Consider the following 12,279-nt stretch of genomic DNA (forward strand, 5'->3'; position numbering starts at 1 on the left):
CAGACGGAGGGAAAAGAAGGATTGGGGAACCTACCTGAGAGGCTAGGATGGCCCCTGGATGTGCAGATATGAATAAGTCATGACAACAGGCACCATAGTCCTATCCAATTTAACAAAATTCCCATGTGCCAGGCTCTTGGGAAAGGAGGTGCAAAGCCCAGCTGATCAGCCAGCAAAGCAGTAGAAAGGAACTCAGCACTACGAAGGCTCCCTCCGTACCCACTACCACCTAACCTCCTACTAACCTGACCAGACACAAGAGAGTCAGAGTGTGACCACTGTTCAAAGGAAACTGAGTTGCCATCACACAATGATAAAAATCAAGCAAAAGGAGACAACTGATGCATTGCTCTGCTGAGATCAAACATTTGGGTACTTGCCATCATGTGGAAAGAGACATGGAGCCTAGATTGATCATAGATATGGGATCTCACAGACACAACTCATAAACAGAACTTTGTTCCTTTTTCGGAACCCAACCCACATGCTTGTACTTTTCTTTTGAGTTATAACTACAGATGCAAAATGCATTTATCCTATCAAGTTGTGCTGCTCTGCCAAATACCACAGAAGGTACTAAAAGGGGATTACTTAAGTGGTAGGTTTCAAAGGAGGCTGAGAGTAACTGAATTCACCCCTGTCATCCCACCAGCCTTCCCCACTGAATGACACTCTTGCCATTTGATCCATCTGTCCCAGCTACTCAGACACCGCTGCAACAGACAGAATGCCACAGGATCCTTGAAGAGCCCATTTCTCCCTCTCATGCCAGTTCCTCCCTCTTTGGTCCTGTATTCCCAAAGTGTGCTGTAGTTCAGCAGTTTTCCTACCAGAAAGTTGTGTGTGCTGGAAACTGGAACTGCGTGGGAGTCCAGAGAAGAGAGCTGGGACTTCAAGGTCACCCCCAGCCCATGTCTTCCTGCTCCATTCATATCACGGGTAGATGAAAGTCATAGAAAGACGCCCAGTATCTGTGGTCTGCATCCTTCAGCTCCACTCCTTTCAGGTGGAGGGAGCTAAGATGACTTCTGATCTACTAAGGAAAAAAAATATAAAAAAGCTAAGAGCCCCAGAATGTAAAACTGCCAGAAACATGCATAGACACCCTTTTTGTGGATGTAAAAATCATCTAAGATTGGACCCATTATAACTCCATTATTCAAACTTATGTATGTCACATATTAATGACTGCTACCAGACAGAATCCCAAAAGTGGAGCTGAAGAATCTTCAAATCCATCTGAGACCAAATAAGTAGCAATGCTCCAGGCAGAGACAGTGGGTGTCTTGGTCAAGGTCTCACAGACAAACAAGGCTCAAACATGAAGGAACATGCTTCCTTCCTGGTAACGACCACTCAGGGGTTTCCTAGATCAGATGCTGCCCCAGTGCAGAGACCCCTCATTTCATCCAGCAGGAATCCAGAAATGGGGCCCTGGAGGCCACTCCCCATCAATACCCAAGGGAATTTCAGGACAAGGAGGCCCTCTGGAAGTTCCTGCATTCTTCTGAGAGCAGGATTAGGAAGAATTGACCATCTCAACCAGAGGGCTGTGATAACATTTTGAAAATCACTTACTTTATCTTTCCTCCAACTGGTACGGGTGGGAAAAACAGACGCCCGATTTGTTTCACACAAAAATTCTTCCATTTGTCTTTGAATAAGATTTTTTTTTCAGCATTGTGACCAACTCCAGCACTTTCATCAATTCCAACAACAAGCTCTCAAATGTGAATATAAAGTGGAGATGGAGTCCCTATCAAACAATCACTAGGTTAGGAGAGAGAGCAGAGGGCTGGCGAACGTAATTCAAAAGAATGGCACAACTATAACTGCTCACATTTTAAGAGCTTTCTCTGCGCTCAGCACTAGGATAAGTGCTTTACATTGTGCTACTTAATTCTCATTAGCTACTCTGCATGGCAGATTGTGCTGTCTCCCGTTTACAGACAAGGAAACACAGAGCTTAAGTGACTTTCAAGAAGTCACATATGCTGTCTCTTAAAAAAAAAAAACTTGATTGTTTTTACTCTCCACAGCCTTCGTCAGTCACAATCAGAAGCAGATCTTCTGAATTTCTTGCAATTTTAAAATGAAGGAAGATACATCCTTCTGCATAGGTGGAGATGACAAAAAGAAGCACCCCCGCCAATGTCAGTTCTTATCAGAGAAGGGAGATGTTTAATTTGCACAGATTAACCCCTACAGATTCTCCCTACTCTGTTTCCAAGCAACCAACTTGAAAAATCATCTATTGGGCAAAACAGGAGCCATTGGAAGCTTCTTTAAAGTGTTATAAACCTTGGAGGAAATGATTAGGATCAGAAAACAGCAGAGCTGCTTTTGCAAATGCATTCAAACACATTCTCTATAAACTTGTTTTATGTGATTCTTCTCCATTCTGTCACCATAACTGAAACTAATATAACTCCCCCCCCCAGTACCACATTTACTAAATAATTTAATAAAATAGAACATGATCCTATGTCACGCACAGACAACAGTTTGTAGGGAGTTCCTAATTAGGTCTGGCATTAGCTCACGGCCTCGGTCGAATGCTCAGGCGTCACACAGTTATAACAACTGAGAGGGCCCCGTAGTGCTACAGAAAAGCCAGAGAAGCCCCCTGGGACACTAAACCGGAGGTCCTGTACAAAGCTCAGCTGCAGGCTGATCTAGGACTCAGCCATAAAACCACAGGCTCCCTTTATCCTCCTGAGTGGCGCACGCCGCCTCGGGACAGGATACCGAGGGCTCCCGCAGACTGGCGGTCCCTTTCCTCCTGCTCTGCGCCCCTACTCCCTGAGTCTGGGAGGAAAGTGCGCGGCTTCCCCAGGAGACCCAGGGCCAGAGACCCGGAGTGGAGGAAGCGGCTGGGAGCTGTCCATGGTGGCGCCGCGCCTGAGCACGCAGAGCCGCCGGCTCCCGCCCCCGGGCGCGCCCGGGATCACGCTCCAGACCGCCGGAATGGAGAGAGAGACTCGCTCCCGGGCTGCAGCCAGACCCTGGCTCACACATCAAAAGGTTAGTTTAAAAGGGGAATTCTCACCTGTGGGCAGCGTTGGCTGCACGGAGCAGGGCTCAGGACCTCAAACCCGGCTGCTGGCGGCGCGCCTGGGACGTCCGTAGTGTTGGACCCCTGGGGAACGGCGGCGGTCTCCGACAGTGCTGACAGCGAGTCTGTGGCGGAGGACTTCGGCGCACTGAGCTCCTTTCTCCAGAGCACATGCGTCCCGCCGGATCCATTGCAGAATGTCTCTGGCCCTGGTTCCCAGAGCGGAGAACTGGAGACCTGGCCACGGCCCTGGCCTGCGCTCCACCAGGTCCCTGCCTTTCATCCTAACCTAATTTGACCTATCTTGGAGCTGATGTCCCTTGTCAGGGACCACCGAAACCTCTTCCAGCGATGCCAGGTTTGGGATCTCAGCCTAAGCATCAGCAAGGGCTCTCGTGTCATCTAACATTCAATTGCCTCGGCTCGGTCCCGCGCCAGCGCGATGGTGGGTGCCTAGACCTGTCGGGGAGTGCGCGAGTGGGGAGGCAGCGGGAGGCGGAGGAGGAAACCAGAAGGAAGACCGTGCTGAGGCCCGAGCAGCGGGGCGCTGACCTGTTGCCAGGCGCACGCCCACTAGTGCACAGTGTGAGCCGGCTCCTCGTCGGCTGGACTCCGCGACCCGACCCTCGGAGCAGTTCCTCCTCAGCAAGACACTGCTCGGGGCGTAAGCCCCCCGAGCCACTCAGAAAGGGGGAAACTACGAAAAACCGGGATCTGTCCTCCGTTGGATGCACTCCGGGGCCACTGGCGCCCCCGGCACCTGCCGCTTGCAAAAGATCACGCAATCTGAGAGAAATCCCACAGAGGAGAGTGACATGGGCGTGTGTCCATCAAAAGACGCGTGGACAGACAGACAGACGGACAGAGGCGGGCCGCACAGCACAGAGTGGACAAACAAACAGAAGCCAATGACCGGTAACGTTTTCCCTATCACCGGCGGAGGCGCCGGCCCCCCAGTTTCCCTCCCCTCTGAGGCTGGGCAGTCCGCGCAGCCCTGGCGCGCCGAGCCCGGCCCTCTTACCTCCCTGTCGGTAGCTGAGACAGTGCCACGCCTCGCGGTCCAGGAGCGCAGCGGCGGGAACAGTTGGGTAGCGCGCTGACGGGCCCCGCGAGCTCTTGGGACGTCGGCAAGCGGAGAGGTAGTTTGCCTGGGAAAGCGGCGCTCAGCCCCCGACCGCGCTCAGCCCCGCCGGCTCCGTGCGCACCACCGCCGACGCCCGCCGCGCCGCTTGCGCTCGCCAGGCTTGGCCGGGTTGCACCGCGCTGCGCTCGCCGCGCTCCCCGGCCGCCCGCCAGAGCGGCGGCTTTTATAGCGAGCTGCCGCTTCAGCCAGCCGCGCCGGGCTGACTCCTCCCCGGGGCCCCTGACGCCCGCGCGCCACCGGCCCGCCCCCCTGCCGAAGCTCCCCGCCTGCCCAAGGGGGGCGGGGGCCCCGCGCCCCGGCCGGACCCGGGCGGGCTCTGGCGGCCGCTCTGGGAGACGCAGACCTGAGCCCGCCGAAGCCGGGCGCGCGGAGTCCGGCCGCAGCAGCCAGGTGAGGGCGCTGGAGCCCAGGACTCCGTGGAGCGGCCGCGGCGGGCCGCCGAGAGCCTGTTCTCGGGGCTCCGGGGGCTTAGGGTCGCGCGTGCGCGGGCGCAAATCCCACTGGCCCGAGTGCAAGGAGACGCTATCGCGGTGAGAAGAAAGTCCCGCGTCTGCCACGGAGTCGCGCGAGATGGGGGTCAGGGCTATTAAGTCGCAGGATCTTTTTTAACTTATCCAAAGTGAGTGGCCTCAGAAAGAGATCCTGCCATAGGGTCCTGGCAGTCCCTCTGAGAAGAAGCGTGGACGTTGGGTCAGAGAGACTTTCGTTAGGAACCGGAGTCAGACAGGTCAGCTATGTGACTGCGGACAACTATCTTCACCTCTCTGGGCATGAGTTTCCTCGTTAGGAAAATGGGTTCTCTGACGCCTCCTTTCCAAATGGTAGGATTTAAGTGCGGTCTCAATAGTATGGGTACCTAGCACGTAGCAGGTCCTCAGTAAGTTAGAATCCTTACCATATGAGGGCTCTGTACATCTCTTACTAGACAAACCGAGGTCCTCAAGGGTCGGAGCAAGAGGGCAGGACTGCTCTAGATATTCCCTGGGGAAACAGCACTAGTGGAAGGAGCCCGTAACAGGTCGTTGGGGCACTGGGAGTCTCCTCTCAACTCGCCCACTAACTTGCTGTGTGGCCCAGGGCCATCTGCTCCCCCTCTCTGGGTCTCTGTTTGTTGTTTGTAAAATGAGGGCTTTGATGCCATCTCCAGCCCTTCCACTCTTCTGGAGCTTACAACTCAGCCCCTCACCTGGTTAACTGGAGTCCTAGAATATACATTCCTTTCTCCCTCCCAGCCAGTGCTGTGTGAGAACCAACTCTGCAGGAACCATCCTCATTCCAGGCAACACACACCACTTTGTGAATCTACATCTGGTCTTTGGGGCTACAGTCAGGCAGAAGCTGCTGGAGTCTGTGTCCATGACTTCTGCGCTGGGACAGAAGACCTAATCACCTGGCTAACCTAGAAAAGCAATGCATTCCCTCTCCATGCCTTTCCCAGAAAGTTGATCTTGACCATCACTCGATCCCTTATCAGGATTCTCAGCCTTTCTGAACTTCTTGGGAGGTAACAAGCTGGATGCTATGGCAGTTTTCTCTCCCAGCCTTTCCTTTCCAGCAAATTTAGATGGAACCCACCTAAGTACCCTCCCCTCAAACCACAATTCCTGGTTTCTTTTCTTTCTTACTAGGAGTCTCCAGACACAGGCACCCACAAACATTTGGAGGATGCTGAGCATTGGGTCCAAATGGGGAAAGGTCAGCCTTGAATCAGCCTTACTTAGAGCAATGAAAGCAATATGTGGGGATTTCTCCTCTCCCATCAGGAGAGAGTAGATTTGAGGCTTGCAGGGCGAGAGGTCTCTGATGAGAACCTGTACCACAGGCATCTGGGAGATGAGACAGTAAAGGAGGACTCTTGTCTGGTGATGGGCTCTGAAAAGAGCTTAGTCACGTTTTCTCAAAGCACAGAAATGCCAAACACATTCCTTGGCGACCAGCTTTCTTTATCACAGACCAATGCCCAGGGGGAAAGAGCAATGCTGATGAATTACAAACAGACAGTGCATGTCTAAATCCAGATTCTTCAGCCAGAGCTCCATTCAGCACTTCCACTCAGCATTCGGTGATGGACGGGGTATGCGGATAGTTCTTTTTTGGGATGAATGTTGGCAACATGACTCTGGCATAATTACTACCCATACTTCCCTCAATCCAAGGTCTTGCTCTTATAAATGCAAACACAGGAGCTGGTCAAGGAAGGCTGTGTTGGTTTTCTGGTTCTTGTCAGAATTCCCCAGCAGAGAATCTCCATATAGTGGGGAAATGTTCTTAAATGGTATGGACCCCTCCCCACCCAGAAAGTCTGCCCTTCTTCCATGCTTGCTTCCTCAGGTGGGATGCAGACCCCTCAACCATGTCCTGGTCGTAGAATGGCCTGCCTGCTCACTGCTCCCACAAGCTGCCCACGTCTGGTATTTTCATTCAGCTGGCAGGATCCCAGTCTGTCAGTTAGAGCAAGAGTCACCACACTCTACCCTCTGGCCAGCAAAGCCAGACCCTTTCTCCTATAGGAGCCTGCCTGCATGACATTTAAAAGCTGGCCACCCCTGTGGCTTCATCCTCCAAGCCCCAGACATGGTTTTCCCGGGCAAACAGCAGGCAAACCTGCGGTAAGGGAGAGCACGGATTGCTGGGAAGTAAAATGCAGCTGAGGGAAAGAGCGAGTTGGCTTCAAAGCTTCCAGCAGACCCCAAGAAACAGTAAAATCTCAGGCACTGCAATCCTGATTGCAAATAATGAACTTATTTAAATTTCACCAACAGGGGTCGCCCTTGGACATGGAGCCTGAAGCTGGCATCTGAAAAGGGAAATTCCCAGCTGTGGGCCCTGGGGCCAGATTTCCAGGACTAATAACTGCTCAGTTCCTGTTTTGCTGGTTGCAGATGAGGTTGCCCAGCTGAGAAGAGACAAGTCCTCAGTTTTTCTGGTGAGTGGAGGTCTGCTTTGGAATTTGGGGCGGGAAGTCCTAGAACACTGGCCAACCACTTAGGAGTTCTGAAAACGGATTTCTACATCTTCCTCTTCAATGTCACTAGTAGCATACAGAAAGAACATTCTTTCCTGGTTTTCCATCTAAAATACATGTAAATTTGTGTATATGTACATGATGTTTGCATATCATATAGTTCTTTTTTCCTAATCCAAGAATCATGTGTGTTCCTTGCCCAAAAAACTTCTGAAAATATGGAAAACGAACAAAGGAGAAATTACCTAATTGCAAGCATAATGTATGTGCATTACAAAAAGCTCAGAAAATAAAGCACAAAGGAAAAATATTACTTCTGCTCAAAGATCACCTCTATTAACTTACAGTAGATAGCTAAATATTTCCCCCTGTATCAGTTACATACACAGAGGTGCAAATACATACATGTACGTTAGTATTCCATAAGTAGTTCAACATTTAGCTCAAAATCCTTCTCCTCCACCAGCTTGCACTTTCTGGGAGAGCAGGGACAGTCTCCAATGTTCATTCCTTTACCTGCAGTAGCTCCTGTAAGTGTCCAACAGAGAGTTGATATGCAGGAGGTGTTTACGTTACAAATGAATGAATACATAGATGAGCATTTTTAATTAAAATAATATCTTTATACACGCAGTTCATGGGGGGAAAAAATCCCAAGTGGTTCATAAACATTTGAAAAGAGGCTCAACTTTTCGTAAGCAAAAAAAAAAATGCAAATTAACACGACACTGAAATCTCTATCAGATTAGCAAAAATCCAAACATTTGGTGATACCACCTTTGTTGGGGGACAGGGCGAGGGTGCAGAACGGATCCATACCTCATATGTTGGTGATGAAAGCTCAATTTGGTACAACTTCTGAGTGCAGTTTGCCAACATGTTAGAAAATGCATGTAACATTTGATTCAGCAATTCCACTTACTGGAATTTATCCTATAGATATAGTTGCACGATGTGTGAAGTGACGGGTACTGGGTTGTGCGTTGCAGCCCTATTTGTAAAGGCAAAAAATTGGAAAGAGTCTAAATGCCTAGTAATAGGGCTCATTAACTTATATGACATTCATATAATGGAATACTATGCAGTTATTTTCTTTTAAAGAAGAAAGATCCATTTTATGTATCAAAATGAAAACTCAAAGTATAAATCAATGTGTATAGCAAGCTGTCATTTGTCCACAAGGGGAAACGATAAAGAATACATATTTGCATTTACTTCTAGATACATAAGAAGTCATCTAGAATGATATATGAGAAACCAGTAACAAGATTTCCTGTCTGTTGCTGGTGATGGTTTTGGTGGGGGGTGTAGAATGATAGAAAACAGAAATAAGAAATAGATTTTTCCTTGTATATGTTTTTGTATTTTTGAACCAAGTGAATGAACTACCTAGGAAAAAAGTGAATAATTTTTAAATGGCAAAAAAAAAGTATGTCAAATATAATAAGACTTTTTCTTCACTTAATAATACTCCATAAACATTTCCCCAAGTCTTAAGCTTCCTTCACCATTATCTTTAGTGGTATACTGTTTCTTAATAAGGACATAATCCCTATCACTGGTTTCAGTATTCTAAATAAGACTATGATTTTGAACATCTTCGCACCTCTCTCTCATTATTTCTCTGGAATAAATTTAAGTTTACATCAATTTAAAGCCAACTTGCCCTCTAGAAAAGGTGAACCAATCTCCATTCCAACAATCCACACATGAGAGTTTCTCTGAATCCTCCTTGATACCTAGTATTCTTTCTTTAAATCCAATGCTGATGTAGTAGAAAAATATATTTCATTGTAGTTTTAGTTTTCACTGCTTCTGTAACCAGCCCAGTTCCACGCTTTGATGTGAGCATTTGTAGTTCTTCCCTGAGAAGCCGACTGCTCACGGGAGGGAGTGTATCACTGGCCGATCACACCAAGCATTTGTGAACTTAGTAGACGTTACCAAAGAATTGCTGTAGTGAGGGTTCTACTGTGTCCTGGCAGGTCAAAGAAGCATCGCTCATTTCTCCAAAGATATTCAAATGGCCAATATACACATGAAGACATTCGACATCACTAATCATTAGGGAAAAGCAAACCATGATCTCAATGAAATATCACTTCACACCCATTAGGATAGCTACTAAAAGCAAAACCAAACAAGACAAAAAAAACCCCAGAAAATAAAAGTGCCGGTGAGGATGTGGACAGGTTGTACACTATCGGTGAGAATATAAAATGTTACAGGCATTATGGAAAATAATATGGCATTTTCCAAAAAACTTAAAAATTGAACTACCATCTGATCCAGCAATCCCACTTCTGGGTATATAGCCAAAGGAATTGAAGAGATATTTGTACACTCATGTTTGTTGCAGCATTATTCACAATACCCAAGAGGCCCCAAGTTCTATCAACTGATGAACAGATAAAGTGTGGTATACCCATACAATAGAATATTAGTCAGCCTTAAAAAGGGAAGAAATCCCGACTTGGATGAAACTTTAGAACATTATGCTAAGAGAAATAAAAACCGGTTACAAAAAGACAAAGGGTACATGCCTCCTCTTTAATGAGGTACCCGGAGTACTCAAATTCATAGGGTAGGAAGTAGAATGGTGGTTGCTAAGAGCGGGGAGACAGGGGAGTGAGGAGCCATTGTTTAATAGAGGTAGAATTTCCTTTTTGCAAGGTGAAAAAATTTATGGAGATGGGTTGCACAGCAGTGTGAATATCCTCCGCACACCACTCAACAGTATGCTTTAAAATGGTTAAGCTGGTATATTTTATGCTGTATGTATTGTATCACATATTTTAAAAAGAAAAAAACAAGATACACTTACAAAGAAATTATGGCTGGAGTTTTCCTTCCAAAACAGATGTCAAAACATGATTCTTCTCTATTCAGAACCTTCCAGTTTACCTCTTGCTCAGAGCAAAATCTGGAGACGTGATGGGGCCACCTGCTGCCACTCTAACCACAGTCACTAGTCATTTTGCTCACTGGACCCAACCCCCCTTGCCATCTTGCTATTTCCTCAACACATCAAATATATTCCAGCCTGAGGCCCTTTATACTTGTTGCTTCTTGTGGCTGAAATGATGCTTCTCCGGATATCAGCATGACCCCATCCCTGACTTACACATACCTCTGCTCAAAGACCAGACACTCCGAAAAGGTTTTCCCATCTTTCCTATAAACACAGTGTCCAACACCATCCCCTTATCCTGATCTATCTCCCTTTTATTTTTTTCTTTTGTTAGATGTTTATTCTCTATTGTCTCAATACCACTGGAGTGTAAATGCCAATGGACCAGAAATATAGTTGTTTTATTAGCTGCTATATTCCCAGTGCCCAGACAGTGCCTCAATGGAAGAACAGGAACTCCACAGATACTTGTTCACTGATGGAATAAATTTTGATCACTTAACTAAAGCATCAAGTGTACAATAACCTGTTGACAGAAGGTGGATATAGTAAACATAATTTGTCTTAGATGTTAAGATGTCAGGGATCTTTCTCCAAAGATCAACTAATTCATCTTCAATTCCATAATGCCATTGGGACAGAGTGTGTTCGGTTGGCAGGTCCATGTTTGCCTTTCAGGAAAATTAGGGCCTTGCTGAAAAAGACTCACCTCTTCTCTGCCTGGCAGACAGGAAACGACTCGTCAAGACTCCCATGTTCCTTCCGCTGGGATGCCTCGTCTGATCCCCCCACCCTGAGTTCTCATGGCAGCCTGTAGAAAATGCTGTTGTAGAATTACCGCAGTGTGCGTGTGTGCGCCCATCTCTTCCTCCTCCTCCCCACTCCAGCTGGGAGCGTTGTGGCACGGAGATGCGTCTTCCCCATTTCTCTGGCCCCAACAATGACAGCATGATGGCGGACTGAGTAGATGCCCAGTAGATGGATAAATAAATAACATTTGTCCACTAAGATGTATACAGTACTCTAAAAGAGAAACTCCTGGCATGAGAAATAAACACAGATAGGTCAACTGCTGGTTAAATATCCCATGTAATTCCTAGACAGCCAAGACGTAGTTTGCTAATACCCTTAGCTAGAACATGTGTACCTCCTGGTTTCCATGGCAACATAATAAACACATTTGGTATTTTTTATAATGCCATAAAACTGCCAAAAAGAAGTTTGCCTTCTTTCTGAAAGTGTAGAAGGCGCACTAGTGTGGGGATGGGCTGGATTCAAACTGCCACTAAATCAGCCTTTGTTCCTGGGCAGTTCCCTGGGCCTAGATCACCTCTTGTATAAAAGTGAAGGGGGTGGGGGTGGGGGTCGAGGGTATAGCTCAGTGGCAGAGTGCATGCCTAGCATGCCTGAGGTCAGTCTCCAGTACCTCCATTAAAAAAAATCCGTTTAAAAAATGAAAAAACCTAATTAGCTACTGCCTCCCACATGGCCCACTTCATGCATCTATGCCCTCTGCTCCTGAAGGTATCAGCCGGTGTCATCTCTGGACTAAACTCAGCTTTTTGCAGAGGGTGTTGAAGGAAGAGGCCACTACTCTGTATTGGAAGCAAAAAGTGGGGCTCATTGCTTGAGAGGCATAAACACAGCAAACTGCTGACCTCCTATAGCTTGCTTGGGACGCGTGGGGCTGGGGAGTGGCGGACTCGTAACAGTGGGAGTATTCAGGCTTTGAGGGACCTTGAGCGAAGGAAGTTTGGGCACTGGAGCAAGGCTGTTGCTGATTGATGGGCCCTCAGAAGCATGTGGGCTGCCTGGAGGAAGCTGTCACTGATGGACTGGGACAGCTTTCAAACCTGCTCTCCTGGTTACTTGTTACGGTGGCCAAAGAACAGCGTGTCTTTTCTGTTCTTAAACCGGGAGTATGGGAACTATTCTCAGTAGGGTTCTTTGTTTATTTAAATGTCAAATAATCCAGCTCAGAGATTTTCAAACTTTAACATGAATCAAATCAGATCACCCAGAGGGCTTGTTAAAGCAGACTATTGGGCCCCTCCCCTCCAGGGTTTCTGATTCATTAGGTCTGGGACGGGTGCCAAGATTCTGCTCTTTCTGCGAGCTCCCAAGTGATGCTGATGCTGTTGGTCCTGGGACCACACTTTGAGAACCACTGGACTAGCGTCACAGGATTTGTACTTAATTCTTTG

At 47.8% G+C, this 12,279-nt stretch overlaps 1 protein-coding gene across 1 annotated transcript in view; it reads right to left on the reverse strand.

Moving 5' to 3' along the window:
• Window positions 1-4,327, reverse strand: part of CEMIP (cell migration inducing hyaluronidase 1) — a 140,856-nt gene extending 136,529 nt beyond the window's left edge. Inside the window, exon 1 of the mRNA XM_072950896.1 lies at window positions 4,077-4,327. The gene's annotated coding sequence lies outside the window, so the exon portion shown is untranslated. The remainder of the gene's footprint in view (window positions 1-4,076) is intronic.
• Between the last annotated feature and the right edge of the window lie 7,952 nt (window positions 4,328-12,279).

Source organism: Vicugna pacos, chromosome 27, assembly GCF_048564905.1.
Source record: "Vicugna pacos chromosome 27, VicPac4, whole genome shotgun sequence".
Lineage (NCBI taxonomy): Eukaryota > Metazoa > Chordata > Mammalia > Artiodactyla > Camelidae > Vicugna > Vicugna pacos.